The sequence below is a fragment of the Dermacentor albipictus genome, chromosome 6 (genome assembly GCF_038994185.2).
Source record: "Dermacentor albipictus isolate Rhodes 1998 colony chromosome 6, USDA_Dalb.pri_finalv2, whole genome shotgun sequence".
Classification (NCBI taxonomy): domain Eukaryota; kingdom Metazoa; phylum Arthropoda; class Arachnida; order Ixodida; family Ixodidae; genus Dermacentor; species Dermacentor albipictus.
The window spans coordinates 127474868-127498224 of NC_091826.1; the positions used below are offsets into that span (position 1 = coordinate 127474868).

Sequence of the window (23357 nt, forward strand, 5' to 3'; positions counted from 1 at the left end):
AGAAGTAACGACGGTAACGCTTTTTCGAGGCTGAGCTAGGTCTCACCGGATGGGCGTCGCCGATTCCTTCTGCTTCCAGCATTACGTCTCACGGTGAGTCCGTTTTCGTTAAACTATAGGCTGCGGCTATCTCGCAGGGCGGTCGGCATGGTCTGTGAGAAGTGACGAGCCTTTTCGCACTCGCAACAGGGCAGAAAAAAGCGCGAATCGATGCAAAACTCGGGCTAGAAATGTGCTTCGCCCCAGCCAAGGCTCCATACTACGCAAGCTGGTACTACCCAGATAACGTTTCGCGCGCCGCCACCAGGCGCCGTTACTATACGTCAAACTCCAGCGCAAGGCGCCCATGTGCATCTGAGAAGTGGGCTCTCCTCATCCTGACTCGAAAGCCGAGAGAAAGAGTAGATCAGACACATAGATCACCACACGGCTTCAAGCGAAATCCCTCGAGTAAAGGTCCTTCGTATCTTCGCCCTACACGTGGAAGCCGACGGTCACGGTGGCTGTACCTCCAACCGCTCCAAGCCTACACCACGCAAGTCCTTCGCATGGTCAGTTTGCATCAGGAACTGAAAGAGAAGACGACTTATCGCAACTCATGCAAGCCATCATAATCGGTTAGCATAGCTTATTAGACCCTGTACCTCCCTCTTCGTTAGGTGGATTGGGATATGCAGACCAACTTACACGTAAGAAGTACAAGCAACCGTTAGGGCTCTTACCCCGGACTTCGATTATTTGCCTGGAAGCGCTTGGCTTTCACAACATCGTTCCAGAGATCAAACGAACTTATCTCCTAAACCAAGGTTGACGCCCCATCACCGGGGGACTTGCGCGAACACCGTCGCGAACTGCATTGCTGTAATAAAAGAATTATACGCTTGATGGCGTAAATTTGTTCAATTGAACATATTCAGGTGTTGTTGATTATTCAAGCGAGGCTTGTATTATTCCCTCACTCGTGTCGGCGTTGGTGTTGGTGTAGCCGTACGAAAAAAAAAAAACCCAAGCCGTGCGAAAATAAAAATTGCTTCTCAGGCTCTAGATACGAACCACCTACCTCCGGGTTGCGAGACCACTACGCTAACCGATTCAGCCACTGCTGGTTTTTTTCTGTTGCATGGAATTATCGGTAGTGACAAACCAATGCAGTTACATTGGATATGAACATACATGGGAAACAAATTCACACATAGTGTGCAGTCCAACGACAGTTCAAAATTCTGTGGTGTTAGGCCGCTGAGCACGAGGTCGCGGGATCGAATCCCGGCCACGGCGGCCACATTTCGATGGAGCGAAATGCGAAAACACCCGTGTACTTAGATTTAGGTGCACGTTAAAGAACCCCAGGTGGTTGAAATTTCCGGAGTCCTCCACTACGGCGTGCCTCATAATCAGAAAGTGGTTTTGGCACTTAAAACCCCATAATTTAGTTCAACACTCTGGCAAGCAAACACAAGCGTCCAGACGAGAAATCCATTCAGGTACGGGATCATATGTAGCCACCACACTACGGACTTGAGCAGTCTCTTCTCGGAAGATGGACCTTGTCGAGTGAGGTGGCTCGGCATGTCTGTCGAGCATCCGGCTTCTCCATATTCGTGATATGCGCCCTTTAAAGCGGGATTTTAAATGCGTGAAAAAGTAGACCCAGGGCAAGGCGCGAGCCAATCACAGGCTACCCCTCCCTCCTAGGAGGGAAAGGGTGTGATCGCATGTTTGCTCGCCTCACGCTTGCCGTTTCCGACGAGTTCCAGCCCGGCAGTCAAAGGTGCAGGGCGCGTTTGGTTCATTCTGCCGAAGAGCACGCTCCTTTAAAGGAGCGGGAGCGCATCGCGGGTCGTGCCTTCGGCCGAATAATAGGCGGCGTATGATGAACGCCGCCGGGAACTCGGCCTGGAAAGGGCTCGTCGTCGTCGTGGCGACCTCGCCGTGAGGGTGCGCGAAGCTGAGACGTTACGACAATGAAGAGCCATGGATCGCGAGCTTCGCTTGCACCTCTCTTCACAGTCATGGAAGAGCAATCAATTTGGCAGTATCGTTTCAAAAGAGTCCCCAGGCGCACCTTTAGGGTGCGCCAGTTTATTTATTGAGTGCGTCCTGTCCATCTTCTAGTGGGAAAGTCAGCAGGAGCAATCACGGTCAACAAATAGTAAGCAATGTAGAGGATAGTTTGCAAAGCAAGCTTCGATCGTTTTTCATGTGTTCAACGAAAGGTCCCCATCGATTCATGCAAGTACCATTCCTTAGTCGACATCCATACCATTTATGGCAGCATCACCTACTACATGTTTGGGCATGTAACGCGCCAGTTGGAGCAAGAGCTCGCCACAATGCCTTAGTTGGGGCGCGTTCCTCCTAGTTGTTGCGTGTGTCGAGCCAACTGGCATTCGTTGGAGTATTGGCAAACAGTTCCTTGAACATGTTCTCTTGCTCGGTAATTGCTGCAACCTGGACCTTATAGACAAAGCCGCAGCGCGCTTACAGAGGAGGGAGCGGCTTCTTGCAAGGAAGTCCGTGCGGTCAGAGAAATCTGTGGACTTGTCGCTGGGAAATCTTGCTTATAGATGACTTTTTGCTTACATACTACAGTGCTACGGACGAGGACACGCTTTTCTCTGTTTGTGCGTAGCCATGCTCCGCTAACCAAGAGTGGATAAATAGTCCGGAATAGGCACTCGCTCAGTTCGTTTTGTTTATTTTTTTTGTGGCCATGCGCCAATGCGTTGCGGACGAAGATGTGCTTAGTTGAAATCGCTCTTTCGATCAACTTATTTCTATTCCTTAATTCTTATATCATTTTCCCTTTGACTGCTGTAGTAAATGTTCTTTTTTTTTCATTCTGTGCTTCAGCGTCAGGCCTGACACGGAGGGTTCGTGCCACGTCTCTTCCCACTTCCACATTCTTGGCTATTTATGCATACGTACATGATGATGCCATGGTTGTGCTAATCATTGCCACGTCAAGGGATGTGACACCTTCTTTTCAGCGCAGTTAGCAGGAGCTTCGCAAGATTTAGTGAAGATTTTTGTAAGTATTGGTATAGATTATGGAAAGTGGCAAACCGAACACATAGGACTGCCGAAGAGCGTGAAAATACGCATATAGAGTTTCGCTGTCTTAGATATGTTACTCAATTTGGCATACAACCACTGAGTCCTTAAGGTTTTATTGTTTTATTAGTATCTATAGCTTTAGTAAACTTATGTGGTCGCCAAACAAAATGGTTATGTGACCAACTGTTTCTATATTTGCTCAAATAGGAGGGCCAGGTAAATGTGACTCTTCCAGCGAAATTAATGGCTAAAACGGCTCAGACATAAAGAGAGAGAGAGAGAGTTTTAGTCAACAACAAAACACGAAGTGAGTGTCGCTAGAGGCGATGCCAATGAGACTTCTTTTTATTCTGCCGCAACGGTAAGGGCCTGCCATGTGTGATAGCATGGTCACGGCCCACGTTAATACGGTTGTCACGATTACCGCGAAAACACGGTGTTCACCACTTTCGTGATATATGCCACTAGCGTCCTGCTGCAGCGCATTTTTTATTTCAGTGGCAATTTATCGCGGAGGAAATTGGTAAGTAATGCCCGTAAACGCGGTAGTAATCTCAACTTCATGCAAAATGGCAATCAGCGAGTGGTTTTCTAGGATGATATACGTAAACCTGACGCTAATACATGTGTAACACTCAATATGATAGCAATACCAGCAATATCAGCAATTTATAAATTCCAAAGCGTTTGTTAAAGAAACACAAACGAGTTATTAATAGCTGATCTCGGCGCACTAAATTATTAGCTCTGGTGATGAAGAGAAGCAAGTTATTAGATTACTTCAACGTCTTTGGGAAAAATTGAATCAGCCAACTTGGCATGAAAAAAAAAAAGGAATACGCAATGAGATCCCCGTGGCCAGTAAGAGATGAGTTGGCCTTTGAGAGTTCAATGTGATATATGCTGTGACTTAGGACTAGGTGAGACACTTTCCTCGATGAAGACAGGCAGGAGGTAAACAGATACTTTTGTTGTGAAGATGCTTGTTTCCATTTACGTTTACGCCTCCTCTTTTGCTCAGCGGGACCTTAATTGATGCTTAATTCGCTGTTTGGATCACTTTCTTACTCAGTTCCTGTGTACCACCGATGCTGCCGATAAGCCGAAATTTTCCGAAGCCCGAGGAAACAGAAGGCCAGGCTGTAATTAACACGTATGGATAACCACCAAAGCACGGATAAGGCGTACCTCCCTTCACAGCAAGCTCAAGCGTACTGTTTGGACAGTCCAACACACTTGCTCTTCTTGGCTTATATCCATCTTTCATATATAGCCCGCTCTACATGGAAAAGTGCAGCTGTACATTTTATTTGGTTACTGCTATCTCTTTGTTTTTCTTTCGCTAAAAGAAAAAAAAATTAGCGGAGCACGGGTACTCCGCTTGCTTCGGTGTCCCGGTTTCACTGCGTCGTCTGTGTCGCGCTACGCCCAGTCTTCCTATGAACTATCGTTCCTGAACAGTCGAGTCTATTACAAAAAGAAGAAAAGGCCTGAAAAAAAATGTTCAGTGGAGGTGCTGGGTATCGATCCCAGCACCTGTCGCATGCTAAGCGAGCGCTCTACCATCTGAGCTACACCCCCTTTTTTTCTTCTTTATTACATGGAAAAGAAAACTGAAGGTGTATTACAAAGTGGACACAATCACACATTTAAAACTCAGGCAAACACACACATGCATCCAACAAGTGCATCCAGTCTGGCGGAGGTTCCTGCACAGCGTACACACTTCTTACATACGCAGCACTTTCGCGAAAAAAGAATTTTTTAGTTCGCGGGCTTTCGGCATGGCGATCACAGAGTCTACTTCTCCACAGGCTATATAAACCAAGCACAATGAACATGTCATAGGGAGGACCACCGGTAACCTGAAACGGTAGAAACCTAATTGAGTATGGAGTCATGTCAATGTCCTTTTTAAGTGTCCGTTGGAGAATGTCCCAAAAAAAAAATACAGCGTCCCTACAGTCTATGAAACAGTGATCTATGGTTTCGGCACGTGGACAGAGCCGACAGTTTGTTGACCACGGCACAAAGCAACCCCTCGAATTCAACCAAGTTTTAACAGGGAGTGTTTCCGAATGTAATTTAAAGAAAAATGTTTTTACTCCAGGAAGCACACACATTTTCCGGACGCGTTTAAGTACATCCTGATGAGGTCGATTTAAATAAGGTGCACGATACAAAGGATCTGGGAAAATAGAGTCAACCAGTGCCGCAGAAATTGCTTTTCGGCTCGCTGTGAACACGTACTCCAGGCTGAATCTAACTTTCAAGAAAAGGAATGTATCAACAACCTCCTTGAGAAAGCCCCAAGGAGCCTGTGGGACATCTTTGACATCTGATGACACTGCTATGTTAGGAACATAAGGAACTAAACGCAGTTGCAACATTTCACGCGAGAACGGATGGTCACTGTCTCGAAAGAAATACAGGCGAGAAACAATTTGCCTGACGAAGAGGTGTACTAATCCTAGACCACCACGTTCAAGGGGGAGAAACAGATTGTCGCGCCGCATCCATTCACATCTCGAACTCCAAATGAATGTTGCAAATACGCGATGCAGTGCCTGAAGGCGAAGTCTTGAGCAGTGTAGTACTTGGAGCACATACATAAGACGGGAAGCTAAGAAAACGTTACACACTTCAGCACGAAAGAATACTGACAAATTCCGCCCTCGCCATGAATTCACTTTACGTTGAATTTTGCCAACTTCTCCTGACCAATGAGCGTTGCTATTTCTATACTGTGAGAGAGGCACACCTAAATAACGCAGATCTTCTTTCCATTGAATTCCTGCGTAATGTGATGGCATTGTGGCCCATAATCCAAACCAAAAACCTGAAGTTTTTTCAAAGTTAACGCTTGCACCAGAAGCAGCACAAAATTCTTCTGTAATTGCAAGAGCAGTGTTTACACTCTTTTTATCAGTACAGAAAAAGGCCACGTCGTCTGCATACGCAAGAACCCGAACCTCATTAGTCAGTAATTTAAACCCTTGGAAATCTTGTGCTTTAAGAATGCCCATACAAAGTGGCTCTAAATACAAGCAGAACAGAAGCGGTGACAAGGGGCATCCTTGTCGTACTGATGATAAAAGCCTAATCGGATCGGAGAGAGAGCCATTCACTATAAGCCGCGTTGAGCCATTAGCATAACATATCCTCACACCTCTAAGGAGCACAGATCCGATATTTATATGCTCTAGTAAAGTAAACAGGAATGAGTGATTCACCCTATCGAACGCCTTAGCCAGATCTAGCTGTACCATTGCCACCTGTCCAATCCCCTCAGCTACACACTCTAGCACCGATCTCGCAACATGAATGTTCGTCTGAATGGACCGTCCCCTGATGCCACATGTTTGATGATCACCGACCACAGATCTTACTACAACTTGCAAACGGTTAGCTAATACCTTAGCAAAAATTTTATAATCCACATTGCATAAGGAGATAGGACGATATCCGTCAACTTTTTGCAATTTCTGTTCATCATCGGTTTTGGCTATAAGGACGGTGTGTCCTTCGTACATTGTGACGGTTAGGTACCCTACTTCCAAGGCCTCTCGGTACACCTGAAGTAATAATGGCGATAAGAGGGAACGAAAACACTGATAAAATTCGGCAGTAAGGCCATCCGGGCCAGGCGTTTTGCCTTTCGCTAACGAATCGATGCATGAAGTTACCTCATTGATATCAACGTTTTCGTTTGTATAATCGTACTCATCCTGATTTAACTGGGGTAGCAACGATACAATCTGTTTGGCAGCATCTGTATCCAATGGCATATGGTCTCGGAATAGTTTTTGGTAATGTTCAAAAAATGCTTTAGTTACTAGAGTAGGCTCGTTAACAATGATTCCACCATACTCTATTTCTAGTATTTGTTTAGACAGCGCGTGTCGGCGCTCATCGCCAAGGGCCCTACTGCAAGGCTGTTCTTCCAGGAAACGCTGCTTTCGCGCCCGCACTAGTGCACCTCTGTATTTTTCTGCGTTCAAAGTTTGTAACTGTGCCTTGACCTTATGAATATCATCAATATATTAACCCGGATGTACGCATTCAAGCTCATGCAACTCACTCAAAAGTCTATACAATGCTTTGTAATTATTCTTTTTTTCAAAGGCTAATATTGATGATTATTCGATAGCTATCATTTTAGCTTCCTGTTTAAAAATTTCCCACAAAGCAAAGAGTGGCAAGTCTTTGCGGCAAGACACATGAGCTATAAGCTCAGTAATACGATTTAAGAAACACTCACGCGAAAGTAACTGGTTATTAAACTTCCACAGCTCCCAGCACATACGCCGACTTTGGAACCGACGGCTGCCAAAAGATGCTGAGACTAGGCAATGGTCACTAAAGAATATAGGATGCACAGTGTAACCATGAATAAGAGGTAGCGCGCTAAGCGAAACGTAAATTCGGTCAAGCCTTGCATGCGAGGTACCCTGGAAGTGCGTATATCGACATCCCACCTTTTCATTTTCTCCAATGTCCACAAGCTGATAATCACATATCAGGCGTTGCAACGCATCACTACTTGGATCATGTCTCAGCTTCAGTGACGTACGATCTTGCGCGTTGCATACACAATTAAAGTCTCCAAAGACGACCAATGCACGATCAGTACAGAAATGATTTTCTAGAGATAAGAAGAAACACTCGCGTTCACGTAACTTGTTCGGGGCATAAACACACACAAATCTAAAGCTCGTGCCACTGATATCAATATCGCAGCAGATTAGGCGCCCTTCCCTATCTGTAAACAAATGTAGGAAATCACACGGTAAACTTTTTGCTAACAAATAACATACAGCCTGCGGAAACGCCTACTGCATGGCTGACACAAACATTATAGTCAGATATGAATGGAGATAGAGCTACTTCTGTGTTTTCGTCGGATTCAATCTTTGTTTCTTGGATAGCAGCAATATCTAATTTTCTATTGCGTAGCAAATGAAGAAGCTGTACTTGCCGTCGCTTACTTCGTAAGCCACGGACATTTAAAGTGCCAAAATGGAAGGGAAGAGCGCCCGCCATGATTACCTATGTAGGTACAGCGTCTAAACGCTGCTCCAGAGGTGCACCACTCCCTTCTTGATGAGGTGATGCACTATGGGCTTTTTGGTGCACGGTAACACAAGGGACTTCAGCAGGCGTAGGTGTTCCCCGGGGCGGTTTTGTCAACTTTGACACCTTGGGAACGCGAGCCTCCTTTGCCGAGGGCGATGGATTGTCGGATGGCGCTGGACGCTTCTTGGCGGCCTCGCACATCGATCCAGATTCCACTGACAGTGGGCGATCTTGAACTGGTGGAGATTCTGCCCAAGACACAGTTGGTTCGTCGTCAGGTGCCTTAGTCTCCTCCTCGATCGCAGGCTTCTGGCTGAGGCTAATGTCAGCCGATGACGGTTGAATCTGTTCTTGTCGATGAGTCTCAGGGAGTGTTTCTCCAGTTGCATCCACAACTTCGTTCACGTCCATGAGATGATCGGTGATGGTATCAGCCTCAGCCGGTCTACTTCCACGAAGCTTGTCAGCGTAGGTTCCGACGCATGCGTCTGCAGGGTGACCGTAGCGGTGACAGTTACTGCAGCGTGGTGTTCGACATTGTCGCCGGATATGCCCAACTCTGTTGCACCGGAGGCAAAGTGGTGGTCGGCCAGGTACCAAGATAAGGCACTGGTGGCCATATATGCTCAACAGATGTGGCAGATTACCGGCAGAAACGCCATCTTTCAATGTGAACGCCACGTCTCGGTTAGTCATTTGCCAGCCCTCCATGCCGTCACACCGCCACATTTCTCTCGTGATGGACTGCACTGTGCCATATGGCTCTAGCGCTTCAACAATCCGTCTCTGTTCGAGGTGTGGGGGAAGCCAAAGAAGCTTCATCTTGATATTTTTGCATTCCGGGTCAATGACAAGGCACTTGAGGCCCTTCACCAACAACTCGCCTTTGTCGACAAGTTTCTGTTTCGCGATGCTATTAACACATGTTACCAACCACAAATGGCTCATCTGGTATTGTCCAGCGCCGAGTATTTCAGTTGCATTTGGAAGTGAAAGGAGAGCATCGCGAAAGTCCGGGGCTCGATACGGTCGCCCTGCCAGGTCAGCATGCAGGAAAACTGAATTGAGGACGGTGTTGCCAGTCGGTAGACGAGGAAGAACGACTTTATAATTACCGGAATCGGTAGATGACGGTGGGTGTGATCCTCGGCCTAGGGCCGATGCGCTGTTTCCAGCGGAGCTCATCGCAAACGTGGCCGTTCGAACAAGCCGCTTCTTCTTCTTCCACCATCTGAGCTACACCCCCGACGGAGAATCAGCGCAACAGAGCGCCATTTCATCCGTAGGCATTCGACGCGAAACTAGGCCGTACGACGGGACCGAAGTCTCCGGCGGCAACCGGCTGCGCCGTCAACCTCGCCTCGCATTCTAACGAGCCAGCGCCAGTCAGTGTACAGCGCCGAGGTTGAACAGCGACGCTCTCATTTCGATTTATACGGCGCTGTTGCCTTTTCTCGTTTCCCACTGCGGTATTACTCTGTTAGTTGAGTCGACATTGAGTTTACACCGTATGGGTAGCGTTATTTCACACTGCAATATTGACGGCGACAACCCATGGAATGCAGTCGCGCAAGTACACCGTTGTCCAACTCAATGACTGTTTGTGTACTGAAGTGGACAAAAAGATACGTTTTACATTTTGGGTCTTCCGAGCTAAATTGCTCCGAGTTGGCGCTGCTTATAAAACAATACCGCTAGGCTCGGACAATTGCTTCTTGACATGAATGAATGAGTGAATGAATGAATTTATTTGCATAAAAATATACAAGTTTATGCAGGATATAAGGAAAAAAGTTGCAAAAGAGCAACTTGACTAGTCCCTAAACCTCCTCGTGACAGCAACAGCAGAAACCAACACATGGCAAAAAGGGAGAGCAAGAGAGAAAGAACAAAACAAAACAAAAACAATAAACGTACTCATACAAGTATTTATACAGCAGATAACAATAGAAAAAAATACATACCTCAATAAAAAGAAAGCCTACTTATACAGAGATTCAAGGCTAATAGGCGCCAAAGTAATTTATTAAGTTGTTTTTACTGCGAGAAAAAACATCAGTACCATTGTTCATTATTTTTTTTAATAATTGCGGTAAAGTGTATGAAAGCTTTTGTTTCGCACAGTTGGTACGTGGGTATGGCACAAACTAATATTCCGGTAATCTTGTAGCATATTAGCTTCTATTTCGTGTCAAGTTGGCTATAGATCTGGTGTGGTTAATGTTTTTTCTGGCACTCCTTACCGTATGTTAACGCTAAGCGAAAACTGAAGAGATCAGGAGCTTTAGGTGTCTTTAGGTCTTTAATAATGAATTAGTTGGAAAGTCGAACGGTACTTTACACACAACACGAATATCTCTCTACTGCAGCAGAAAAATACGATTAATATTAGTGTCAGATCTTGTGCCCCAAACCAGGCAGCCGTAATTTAGGTGGCAACAAAACAAACAGTTATAGAGCAAAAGTTTTACCTTCTGTGGAATCTGTTTAATTGTGAGAAGAAGACCTCAAGCTTGAGAAAGCTTGTTTGTTGAGAAATTAGTTTGACAGTTCCAAGACATTTCATGATAAAAGAACACATTTAAGGTTTTAATGGAATTCGCGAGCATGATTTTTGAAGAGCCAAGTTTAATGTCGTCCTTCACGAGAGCATTCTTCTTCTTGGCATGAAAGGAAATTGCTTTAGTTTTTTCTGTGTTGACTTTCAGGCCACTTTCGACAGATCAAGTATATAATTTTTTAAGCACACAATTCGCAGCTGCAAGCAGTGTTACAGCACAGCATTTCTTGAAGAAAACAACGTGGTTGCATCATCAGCATATATAATAAACTTGCTGTGGAAATCTACATTACCAATATCATTAATAAAGATATTAAAGAGAAGAGGGCCTAAAATGCTACTCTGCGGAACGCCAATATTGACCGGCCTAACTTGGGATTGAATGTTATTAATTTGCACAAATCGACATTTATGACACAGATAGACTTAATTAAGTCTAAAGCAATGCCACGAATGCCATAGTGGTTCATTTTATGTAACAGAAGCTTGTGGTTAATATAATGAAAGGCCTTGCTAAAGTCTATAAAATTGCCTAGAGTAAGAAGGCCATTATCAAAATATCTAAAATGAATTCTTTTTGCTGAAGCAGGGCAAGTTGAGTAGACCTAATTTTACGAAAGGCAATCTGGCAATCGGTTAAAAAATTTTTGCTTTCGAGGAAATCAGAAACGCGTAGAAAAATAATTTTTTTCTAAACATTTCACAATACCGGGAGAATAGAAAATGATCTATAATTTGTCAACAATTTTTTTTATTTCCTTTCTTGAATAAAGCTAACACTTTTGCAGTTTGCATCTGACGTGGGAATACACCGGAAGAAAGGCAGACATTGTAGATGTGCATTAATACAGGCGCAATTAAATTTAGGACGTATTTCACAAGTTTAATCTGAATATCATTGACATCACAAACGCTGCTGTTATTGAGTTCACTGAACTTGCATATTATTTCAGATACGTTCGTTGGATGCAAAAAGAACTGAATCGGAGCAATCAACGCATAAGTAACGACTAGCATTCATGCTGATAGGTGCACTTGCAACGCTGGTAAAGTAATTGTTAAACGTGTCAGGCAAAAACACGTCTGGAACTACGTTGCTATTTTCCAAAATACCTGTTGGAGGCTGATAACCAGGCACATGATTCAACAAAACGTTAGCCCGCTTTCACCATTTCCGGCTGTCATTCAAGCAGTATTGAAAGTGCTCGAGACGATAGCGGTATTTAGCGTGGCGAAGCTGGTTTGTTAGTTGGTTCTGAAATGATTTAAAAACCTGTAGGTCATTTGGATTCCGGGTTTGAATGAACCTATATAATAAGTTCATTTTAACCTTGATTTTACGCAGTAATTCTACCATGACCCAGGGTTCGCGGATTTTCGAAGAACGCGAAGGTTTGGTACGAAGTGGGAAATGTTTTTTGTAGCAAGCCCGAAAAGTCTGCAAGAATGTTTCATAGACAGCCTCTGTATTATCCGCAGCAAAAACATTCCAGCAGTTTATCAGCCGTATTTCATTTCGGAACTGTGCAAGCTGGTGCATTGTAATTGGTACGTAGTATTTCGGTAGTTGACGTAGTGTGGTACTTCTTCACCTTGAAAAACGATTATAACTGAGGATGTCTTGCCCATGCGCCTGGCGTGCAGGACCCGGGGGGTATTACGCGCCAAACTTCTAATAATGTCTTCTTGTGTGTCGCAGTCCGGAATCCCATGGATGATTCCTTTTGCCGAGTTTTTGGGCGCCGTAGTATAGGCACAGGAGTGGGCTCGGCAGCAGCACACCGGACACAATGGTCAACCCATTCTGCTTTATCGTGCAGGTTCTAGCTTCCTTGCTACAAATGCAAGCACCGTGTGCCTGCGCAGAAGAAGGAATTGCCATGCAGCGCCTGGTCATCGACGTATCTGCACGAGACATTGATTGCCCCGTAGACGACATCTTCCAGCCACTCATTGTGGCTACTACGCCTGCGCCGGCATCGGTGACGTCGCATCATAGGCTTCCACCGGCGGGTATAAGAAGCAGCAGCCTGGCGTTCGGAATCAGTGGGCTCGGCAGCAGCACATCGGACACAATGGTCAACCCATTCTGCTTTATCGTGCAGGTTCTAGCTTCCTTGCTACAAATGCAAGCACCGTGTGCCTGCGCAGAAGAAGGAATTGCCATGCAGCGCCTGGTCATCGACGTATCTGCACGAGACATTGATTGCCCCGTAGACGACATCTTCCAGCCACTCATTGTGGCTACTACGCCTGCGCCGGCATCGGTGACGTCGCATCATAGGCTTCCACCGGCGGGTATAAGAAGCAGCAGCCTGGCGTTCGGAATCAGTGGGCTCGGCAGCAGCACATCGGACACAATGGTCAACCCATTCTGCTTTATCGTGCAGGTTAGTGCATACTTACATGCCAAATGTTATCGCAGTGATGACCGTTTCCTACTGCTGCTGCCTTGCCCACTTAGTATAAGAAATTTACTTTCGGATGTGTGTTCATTTAGGAAGAGCCTTTTGAGCTGTGGCGACATTGAGTCAAATCCAGGTCCTACTGATAAGGAAATGTTGGAGATGATTCTTTCGGGCCAGAGTGATATGACAGCTTCCATCAACAACATTTTGACAAATCAAGGAAAGATTGAAGCAGATATCGCACGGCTGAACGAAAAGATGAAGTTGCTAGAGGTTCAGATGGCGTCCTTGAATGAACTAAAAGAGCGAATTTGCGAGTTAAAATCAACAACGACTGAGTTGGAAGATAAAGTGACATACCTGCAAGACAAGGTTGATGAGCTAGAAAACAGGAGCCGGAGGAATAACTTGATTATTTTCGGAATAAAAGAAGAGAGCGACGAAACTGCTGAATCACTTATCACGAAGGTGAACGAGACTGTGTTCCAAGAAAAACTGGATGTTACTGTTAAAGGCATAGAGAGATGCCACAAGCTTGGAAAAAAGAGCAAAAATGGTCGCCCAGTAATCATTAAATTTTTAGACTACCGCGAAAAGGGTTCCGTCCTAAAAGCTTGCTATAAGCTCAAGGGAACAGAATTTTCGATCACGGAAGACTTTTCTTTCGCCATTCGAAATATTAGAAAGAAGTTATGGCAAAGCTCAGCGGAAGAGAGATCGAACGGAGCTAAGGTGAAGCTTTTTTTTAACAAGCTGTGTGTAGATGGTACGATGTTTGCTTGGGACTCGGCGAACAATGCTCGCTACAAAATTTCTGAAAGGAAGAAATGACCACAAAAGAAAAACAAGAGGACATTAACAATAATTAGTATTAATTGTCGTAGCGTTGTGAACAAGGTCTCCCATCTGGAAGGTATGCTGTTAACGCATGATCCGGACCTAGCTGTGCTAACAGAAACATGGTTAGATGAAGAAATATTTGATTCTGAGTTTGTGCCAAGAAACTATAAAGTCTTTCGGAAAGACCGCGACAGAAGAGGTGGCGGAGTGGCTATACTGTTCAAAAGCACATTTCAGATTTTAAAACTGCCTGACGTTGCCACAGTTGAAGCTGTCTTTTGTAAAGTATATGCTAACAATTTCCGATATGTCCTTGGTGCTATTTATAGGCCTGCCGGTTCCTCTGTCGCCGTCTTAGATGAAGTTAAGAAATATCTTTATTGCTACACGAAACCAGACGATAAGTTAATTTTAGCTGGAGATTTTAACTTACCAAACATAAACTGGGCTACTTTTTGTGTTCAATCTCCGCACGCTGTAGGAGATGCTCTGCTTGATATCATGTTTCATTTCGATCTCTTACAAATTGTGAAGAACCCTACTAGAATCCAACAAGATTCTTCATCAATATTGGATTTATTCTTGGTACGAGGCAATATCAAAGAAAACCTTTCATGTAATGTAGTGGCCGGTATTTCTGATCATCAAGCCGTAATCTTGGTAATAGAAGACATATTATTGGACCGAAGGGGTGATATTCGACACTTTCCGAATTTTGCCCGTGCTGACAATGAATCGATTATTGATATGTTAGATCTTCATTATTATAGTTTTCTGCACAGCACTTGTAGCGTGGATGACCTGTGGCTTGTTTTCAAAAACATTGTTCGTGACTGCATTCAGCGTTTTGTACCAGTGATATGCAAGAAGTCAGACAATCACAATCCTTGGATTACGCGAGAAACTTTGCAATTGCAGCGCAAGCTAAAGCGATCAAAGAAAAGAATAAAAAATCAAGCTCAGCCTTTTTAGAGGCAAAAATTCATGAAGTTTCAGAGAAATTAAAACAATGCATTCTGAAAGATAAAGAAAAATACTACAATAAAAAACTACCGGATTTTATAAAAACTGCACCTGAAAAGTTTTGGCGGTCAATTGCACCAGTTTCTCGTTCTACAGATGCATTTATTATAAATGGACAACATGTAAGTGACAATGTCCAGGTATCATCAGCATTTAATAACACCTTTAAGAAAGTTTTCACGAAAGATGACGGGCGTCTCCCACCCTTTAGCATGTCCCTTCCTTCCATGCCTGATATTATAATTTCTGAAGAGGGTGTTTTTAATCTATTATTAAAACTGGATGTTAAGAAATCACCTGGACCAGATGATATTCCTAATGCCTTCCTTAAACAGTATGCAGAGTGGTGTTCAAAGTATTTGTGCGTCCTATTCACTCGATCATTGAAAGAAGGTGTTCTACCATGTGATTGGAAAACTGCTAGAATTAGGCCTTTGCATAAAAGTGGAGAGAAGACGTGTATTCAAAATTATCGCCCTATTTCATTAACTTCGACAACGTGCAAATTATTGGAACACATCATTCATAAGCATCTAACTAATTTCCTCGACGAGCATAATGTACTGGCAGATGTTCAACACGGGTTTAGACGAGGGTATTCCACATGCACTCAACTGGTCGAAACAATCCATGATTTTGCGACAGCAATCAACGAAGGAAAACAAACTGATGTTATCTTTATGGACTTTCGAAAAGCTTTCGATAAGGTTTCGCACAAGAAACTGCTTCATAAACTCAGTTTTATTATAAATAATAAACAGATATTAACATGGATACAATCGTACCTATCTGATCGCCGTCAGTTTGTCGAACTGCATAAAACTTGCTCCAATTACGTTCCTGTCGATTCTGGTGTTCCCCAGGGATCCGTCCTCGGCCCCCTACTGTTTTTAATATTTATTAATGATATTGTTAAAAACCTGTCAGTACGTGTTAAGTTATATGCCGACGACTGCGTGCTGTATGAGAAAATAAGTTCGACTGATGATCAAATTAGGCTGAATAATGATTTTGCAAGAATAGTTTCTTGGTGTGAGAAGTGGCAAATGTCAATTAACTTTGAAAAAACCGTATTTATGAGAATAACACTTAAAAAGCTCCCTCTTCTATATTACTACACTGCTAATAATAATTTTCTTCACGAAGTCACAGAATATAAGTATCTAGGTCTATGGATCTCTGATAACCTTTCTTGGACCAGGCATGTCGACTATGTTTCAGCAAACGCTCTCCGAAAGCTTTTTTTCTTACGACGCTCGCTCAAGCTAGCAACCCCTGGCACACGCCTCCTTGCCTACAACACTATTATTAGACCAATCTTAGAATATGCAGTAATTATCTGGGACCCTTTTACAAAGGTAAACATAAATAAACTTGAAAGAATCCAAAAGAAAGCAGTAAGGTTTATATATAACACTTACGGGCGAGCATCAGTCAGTGACCTCCTCAAGAAAAGCGGTTTACCCTCTATTCCTAACAGAAATCGCATATGTCGATTAAAGTTTTTCTATCAATTAATTAATAATAATCTCAAAGTTGACACCTCCAATATCCTTACCTATTCCTCGGGGTACCAAACTAGAAATCGCCATTCTCTTTCTATAACACCATTAAATCCGAGAGTTAATTGTTTTAAATATTCCTTTTTTCCAAGGACCATCACTGATTGGAATAACCTCACGGATGACGTTGTCAGACAGACATCATTACATTCATTTCAAGAGCATTTGAATTGATTGCTGTTAATTGACCTTGTCGCTGTATTCTCTTGTTGAATCTCTATGTGCAATTTTGTTTTCTTTGTGTCTGTAATTCTGTATCTCACACAATGTTTCCCACCTGCTATGATCTTGTGTACAAGATCGCAGTATTCATAAATAATAAAAAGTAGTCATGCTGAATCTCTTCTCTTGTAATTTGGGCTCCTTGATTTGGCCGTATTTGACGGCGTTGTCTTCTCTTGGTGTGCTGACAATAATGATATTTTGGCTGGTGTTGATTCGGATCGTGTCTTCTAGTTGCGTTGCCGCTTCCAGAGCGGCCGTTCTCATGATGTTGTCGGTGATGAGCGCGGAGCTCCAGCCGGCTGTACTGAATCCGTCACGCGGTCGGAGAACCACTTTGAAGTCGTCTTCCGGCAGCGGCACTTGCCGACGCGGACGGGACGATGGCGTCTGCGCTACCGAATTAGTTCTTGTACGCGGTATGGCGTTGGATTCGTTAGGGCTTGGTTTGCTTCGCTGTAGGGTCTTATGGGCGGCGAGCCATCCTGCCTCGTTTAGTTCTTCCGGGGCGATTTCAGTCCCCTCCACTTCTATTTCCATAGTTGCCTGATGAGTAATTGGTAGAGATGCCGGGCTGCCGAACCGACGTTAGGGTTAACGCGGCGGCCGGAGAACCGGGCACGAAATGTGGTGTTTTATGGATGGATATGGAAGCACTTGCCGAGATGTTGATCTCTTCGTGGTCCTGATGACTTCCCGCAGTAGTGGTGATGGTTACTTTCAGGAAATCTATAAGCTGACGGTCGCTGTGAGGGGAAAAAGCCGGAGCTCATGTGAAGTACTTCTACATTTCTTCTATTTCTTCTTCTTCTCCGACTAGCGTAGACATTCATAGCTCTCTGTCTGGGTGTTAAATGCGCAAAACACTCGCAATATGTACCACAATCTAGTTAAATTGTTGTTTCGCCGTCGCTAGCTGCATAGGCAACTTAGCAAGCCAGTCGGGCTTCGCACTACTCAATTACTGCCTCTTCGGACCGGCAGGTGGCGCTACGAGTCTTGCAAAACTCCAGAGTCTGACGTCCATTGTCGGTGACAACGTGCGTCCCAGCCGATGAGAATGTTTCACCGTTAAGAATGGCATAAAATAAGCTGCCGTCGCACTTGCTAACAGAACCATCTGTGTAGATGTGAATATTGGACCTGATACTGGTCCAATAGTTGATGTAGTGCTAATTGTTTTGCTGCTAATGTAAAAACATCAAGTTTTCTTTTAAGACTTTCTGTTTTTCTATTTTCAGTGCCCGCAGAAGCTGTGATGAGTGGCAGAATTCTGAGTGCAAAAAAAAAACACATACAATCATGGAAGTTGTGATTTATGGTTTTCAAACATAGCGTGTATTTGTTTTTTGGTTCAAAGCAAAACCGCGATTTGGCATAAAATATCTGCATGGATTGATCTCTTAAGTAATCGCTTATTGCGATCAAATCTTCCTGCAGCTGACGCTTGACTGCGTCTAGAAACTTTTGCGATGTACATATGCAAATGGATTACATACGTATGCATTACATACATATGTATGCATTAATTTGTCCGTTATTTGTATCTATGTGCATATATTTTTGTCTTTCAACAAAGGCTGTGGCTGAAGGTACGTCCGACGCCTCCCTTGAACTTTCGTTACAGATGCGTTAGATGGATCCGGCAGTGCTTTTATGGAAGCGCATCAGACGTTCTCGTTGTTTTTTCCATGTTTAACGTCAGTATACGTCACACACAAGTAGGCTGGAAAACTGAATATCTGTTTCCACCGCGAAAACACCCAAGATCTTTGTGTTGTGATGCAGCGTGCCTGTTTCGGTGTTGCCCGCGCAGATCGGTGTGTTCCTCATTGCTGTAGTTACTCTCGCGTCTGCATCCATAGCGTTGATGCGCGCTTTACCGCAAGAAAAGTGCATTCCATTCGCTGCCCCTCGATGCGATACTATGACAGCGTGTAGTCATCGCAAATATAGTAACGTTGTAGTTACCCTGCGCGACCTAACCACTAAGCGATTGGAGGAAATCCGCTCGTGTTGCAGCATTTCGCAATTATAGAGATGTCGAGGTCGTAAACTGCGATCTACAAAACCACTACGCTTCTCCATACATTTAGCTGCGCTGTGCACTCTCCAAGTGACGTTCAGTTTTCGTACGCAAATAGGCGCGAGGGACCCTTGTCGTAGCATTTGCTTTGTCACTCAAACGTTCTTTCTTGATGCTTTTTCAGGAGACTGCTTTAATCATAGCGCAATGAACAGAATTAAAAAAACTTCAAAACTATAAAATTGGTATCGGGAGGTACGGCGTCGTATATAACTTTGTGGTTATGCATGCGTTTTTCAAGAATTTTCGGCCGTGAGCCTTAAAATATACACATTTCTACTTTGATGTTGCTCCGTCTAAAATTAGGGAACGCTGTATAGAAGGTGTTCTGCGCAAATGTGATCGAGATACACGTGCAGTAGCTCACTTCGATGACACTCAGTGCCAACGGGGATGAGGGTTTGGTTTTCTAATGAAAAAGCAGTGGATGTTTGTGTTGATTACGATATGGAATAGAGGTTAGATTAGAACGTACGTAAAGCGTACAATTGTTTTTATTGCGATAGCAATTATATGTACACTCCAAGCACATTTCTGCCGTCGCCGTCGCCGTGAGGTTCCGTTAAGTTCAAGGTCGATAAAGTTGTCACCCAACGCCGTATGCTGTATGTGTGAGTGAAAGTGGTTGAGAGTGAGCTGGCGATCGTGGCTCAATCTCGCGTACGAAATGGAGAAAAGTGGGGAGGGAGCACGCCGTCTTCCGTCGCGCGCAAAGCACCTGGAGGAGGGCAGGAAGACGGGGCGTATTCTACTCCAGGCGGCCTGGGCGGCCGCTCGCGCCTACCCGCAGTAGAATGCGCACCGCCTCCCTGCCTTCGGCCGCTCGCGCCTATGTACCCGGGCCGCACTATTTTGAACGCCATTTGCGACGAGGACAAGGCGGCGGACAGTAAGGAGGGGGTAGGGGTTCTACTCCGGGCGGTGCGGGTTGGCGCACGCTCCCGGTCCGGCTACTGTATTTGGAAAGCCATTTGCGACGAGGATACATTCCGCAGCGCGCTGTGTTTTCGCGGCTCAGTTCGCGTTGACGCAACACTCAGCACGAAGGCCAATTCTCTCGCTGCCGCTGCCACGCTTTCACTCTGGCGTTTTGACATTGAGTTTCCACGGTCATCGAGTGATACGTGTTCATGTTTGCCTTTGCGGATGTGACACCATGCTTCTTAAGTTATTTAGTTTGCCTATGTTTGCAAGTTTATGCGGTCGATAAAACTACTCTCCTTACTTCCTATAGCTAGCTGTCCACTAATTTGCTATCGCAATCGATGTTTCGCCTTTCCGGTGAAACTACGACTTTCTTTAGGAACGCCGAAATCAGCAATCACCATGCGCCAGGAAGCTGGACAGTTCGCCGTCAGTGAAGAAGTTGCGAAGCGAGCGGACGCACGTCGCATGGGCTCAGCAAATTTTCGAAGTTTTCGGCTGGACAATTTTATTAGGCCACCAAATGTTTTGGCAACATCAACGCAGCTGATCGTAAGGACCACGAGGATACCACCTTCGAGCCGGTAGGCCTATTTTTGGACGTTTTATCTGACTTCGAAGATCTCCGACGTGGCCGGGGAGCTAAGCCTCGCGTTAGGCTTAGCCGCACCCGACACACGGGCGAGCGCCAAGTAGGTCGGGGCGACAAGCCATCGACCGAAACGGATCCCTGTGACAAGCAATCTTATGGCGAGGCCAGCCCAAAACCCGGCAGAATTCCAAGATATGTAGGAGGCGCCCGCTGCCACGCATTCGAGCATGGAGGAAGCGGGCACTGGAGCCGCAGCAGAGCACCTCATGCAGCAGGACGCCACGGGCAAGGCGAGCCGGCAGCAAGACGAGGAAAAAACTGGCAAATCTACCATTCCAGGCGCCAGAAAAAGAATCTGAAGTGCGCTACGTAGAGCGACGCTATTTTGAAGATGAGAGGACCCAAGCCACGGAGAACAATAGCAAGATGGCGCCGCCAGCCACAGCTGGCGGCGCCATCTTGCTTCCACTCACTTTTTGTTGTTGTTGCGGCGCAACCGAGCCGCAACAACAACAAAAAGTGGGAGCACCGCGGCAGCCGAGGCAGCCGAGGCAGAGGCTGCCAGCGCTAACGACGGACGACGCGAAGATCATCATTCGGCCCAGGGGGGGGGGGGGAGGCGGAAAATCTGGGACATGAAACCATATCAAGCAACGCAAGCTAACATAGAGGCCTGCGGAAGGAAATTCAAGGAAGAAGACTTTCTGGTCAGGCTCCGACCAGGGCCAAACATCGTCGTCGCAAGCACTTCCAAGGAAGAAGTTGCGGATGTCATCAGGAAGATTAAGTACCTCCCATACAACGGCATCAATTACGAAGTAAACGCTTACGTGGCCATGCCTGGGGACGTAAAGCGGGCGGTAATTCACGGGCTACCGGTAGGACTACCACCTGAATTACTGCAATCCAAGCTGCGACTACGAACTCAAGGGGTGGAGATCCTCGTGGCAAGGATGCTGGGCAAGTCGGAGACGGTGCAAATCACCTTCCACGGCCCCATCATTCTCAAGTGGGCCATTTTCAGCGCAGCAGAATACAAGACATATCCCTACAGACCAACCAGACAGTTTTGATACGTATGCGGCACGCAAAGACACTTCTCGGACGTCTGCCCCAAGCCGGGAGCGAGAACCTGCAGGCAGTGCGGAGCAAACAACCCAGTTGAAGGACATCAGTGCCAACCAAAGTGCCTGGTATGTGGAGGCGAACACGCCGCCGGTACCAGGGACTGCCGGATGCACCTCAAGAACATCGACGAGCTGCGAGGACGAGCCCCGCAGAAAAGCCGAGGGCGGAGCCGGAGCCGTAGGCACCGTCCCAGGTGGATGAGCTTGGAAGGAGAGCAGAACCGCTGACGGAGCCGGAGCCGCAGCCAAACGCAGAACCGGGACCGGAGCCAGTCCAGGGACAGCTCTTTCCCACCACTGGGGCCACCACCCGCGGCCAAAGGGCAGTGGAAACAGCAGCCAAAACCGCAACACCAACACCAAAAGAATGGCGGATTTAAGCTAAGCTGGGGGGTAGGCCCTCCCAAATCACTGTTTCCGCACTCGGATAATAATAACGACGACGAACTTAAACAACTAAGGGAAGAAAATAAGGCTCTAAGGCGAGAATTAGGGCAGAGTAGGAAGAAAACAGAACAACTAGAGGAGAGAATCAAAGAACTAATCGGGGAACTGCGAGAGCAAAGGATGCGTGGCCTGCCGTGACAGCAGACTCCAGCTCCAGCTATGGAGCAACAGCCACAGCAGCCGGAAAAGGGAACCGTAGAAATGCCAATGCAATCCATTATGCAAAAAAATGCAGGAGCAAATGAATTTAATGCAGCAAAAGATCGCAATGCAAGATCAAAGAATTAGCAACTATATAAAAAATCCAAATACGCAGAAGATAACAAATGAGGCTAGAGATAGACTCTATCACGAAAAAAGATTCGGCACCGAAAACCAAAGTATAACAACAACCAACGATAAACCAACATGGCTAGACACAAAACATTAGATATATGGCAGTGGAACTGCAGAGGCTACCGCAAAAAGCAAGGCCCGCTGCAGCAATTCATAAATTCGCAGTTAAGTCGTCCTGACATAATCACGCTGGAGGAGACAAACACCGTGCCGACACTCAAGGGATACACAGGCCAAGAAAATGGTTGCACGGCCACGCTGATTAGTAAACAACTAGTCGCCATAGCACACGATGAAATTCCGGACACGCGGATAGAACACATCGTGACAGAGATAATTCCAAAGAAAAAGAGAAAAGAAAAAGCCCTTTTATCATAAACTTATACAGTTCTCCGCGACAAAATGACGGGGATTTTCATAAACATTTCATAGGAGCCAGCGAGCTAGCGAAATCCAACACCCTGCTTATAATGGGTGACGTTAATGCCAGGGGGCAGAGCTGGGGATATCAAAAAGACACTAAGTATGGAACGCAAGTTAGCGACGCAGCAGAAATGACAAGCTGCACCTTCTTAACGGACGCAAACCAACCAACGCGCCAACCAACGGCGTTAGACCCGACACATGCCCGGACCTGACATACGTCAGGGGAGCTAGGCAAGCCACATGTGCAGTGGCGTAGCAACAGGGGGGACCGGGGGGCCGTGGGCCCCAGGTGCAAGGGGCCAGTGGGGGGGGGGGTTGTCATATACGCCTGAAGACAACCCTCTTTCCGCCTGTTTGACTGGGCGCAAATTGCAAAGAGTGCTCCGGCATCGAGTAGCCCGAGGTCATGCACCCGATGCGTTGCGCCGCAGAATTGTCGGCTGCAGCTTTATCAACACCCCACGAGTTAATTGCACGAATGCGCGGGCTAAAGAAATTTAATTCGCGAAATGGTCGCTAAACTACTCGCCTTAGCGGAACGTTTCATGTGGGGTGCGCTCGCGCTGTGCGTTCATGTTGGAAGCGGGAGTCGCTCCCAAGCTGGGCCAGCATTGTCTCCCACGCAGGTCACACCACACAACCTATAGCAACCCCAGTGAACACAGTTAGTG

General features: G+C 45.8%; 1 non-coding gene across 1 annotated transcript; it reads right to left on the minus strand.

The window, feature by feature from the left end:
* Positions 1 to 4565: 4565 nt before the first annotated feature.
* On the minus strand, positions 4566 to 4638 carry TRNAA-AGC (transfer RNA alanine (anticodon AGC)). Its single transcript has one exon. It is a non-coding gene; the product is annotated as a tRNA-Ala (tRNA).
* Positions 4639 to 23357: the final 18719 nt, after the last annotated feature.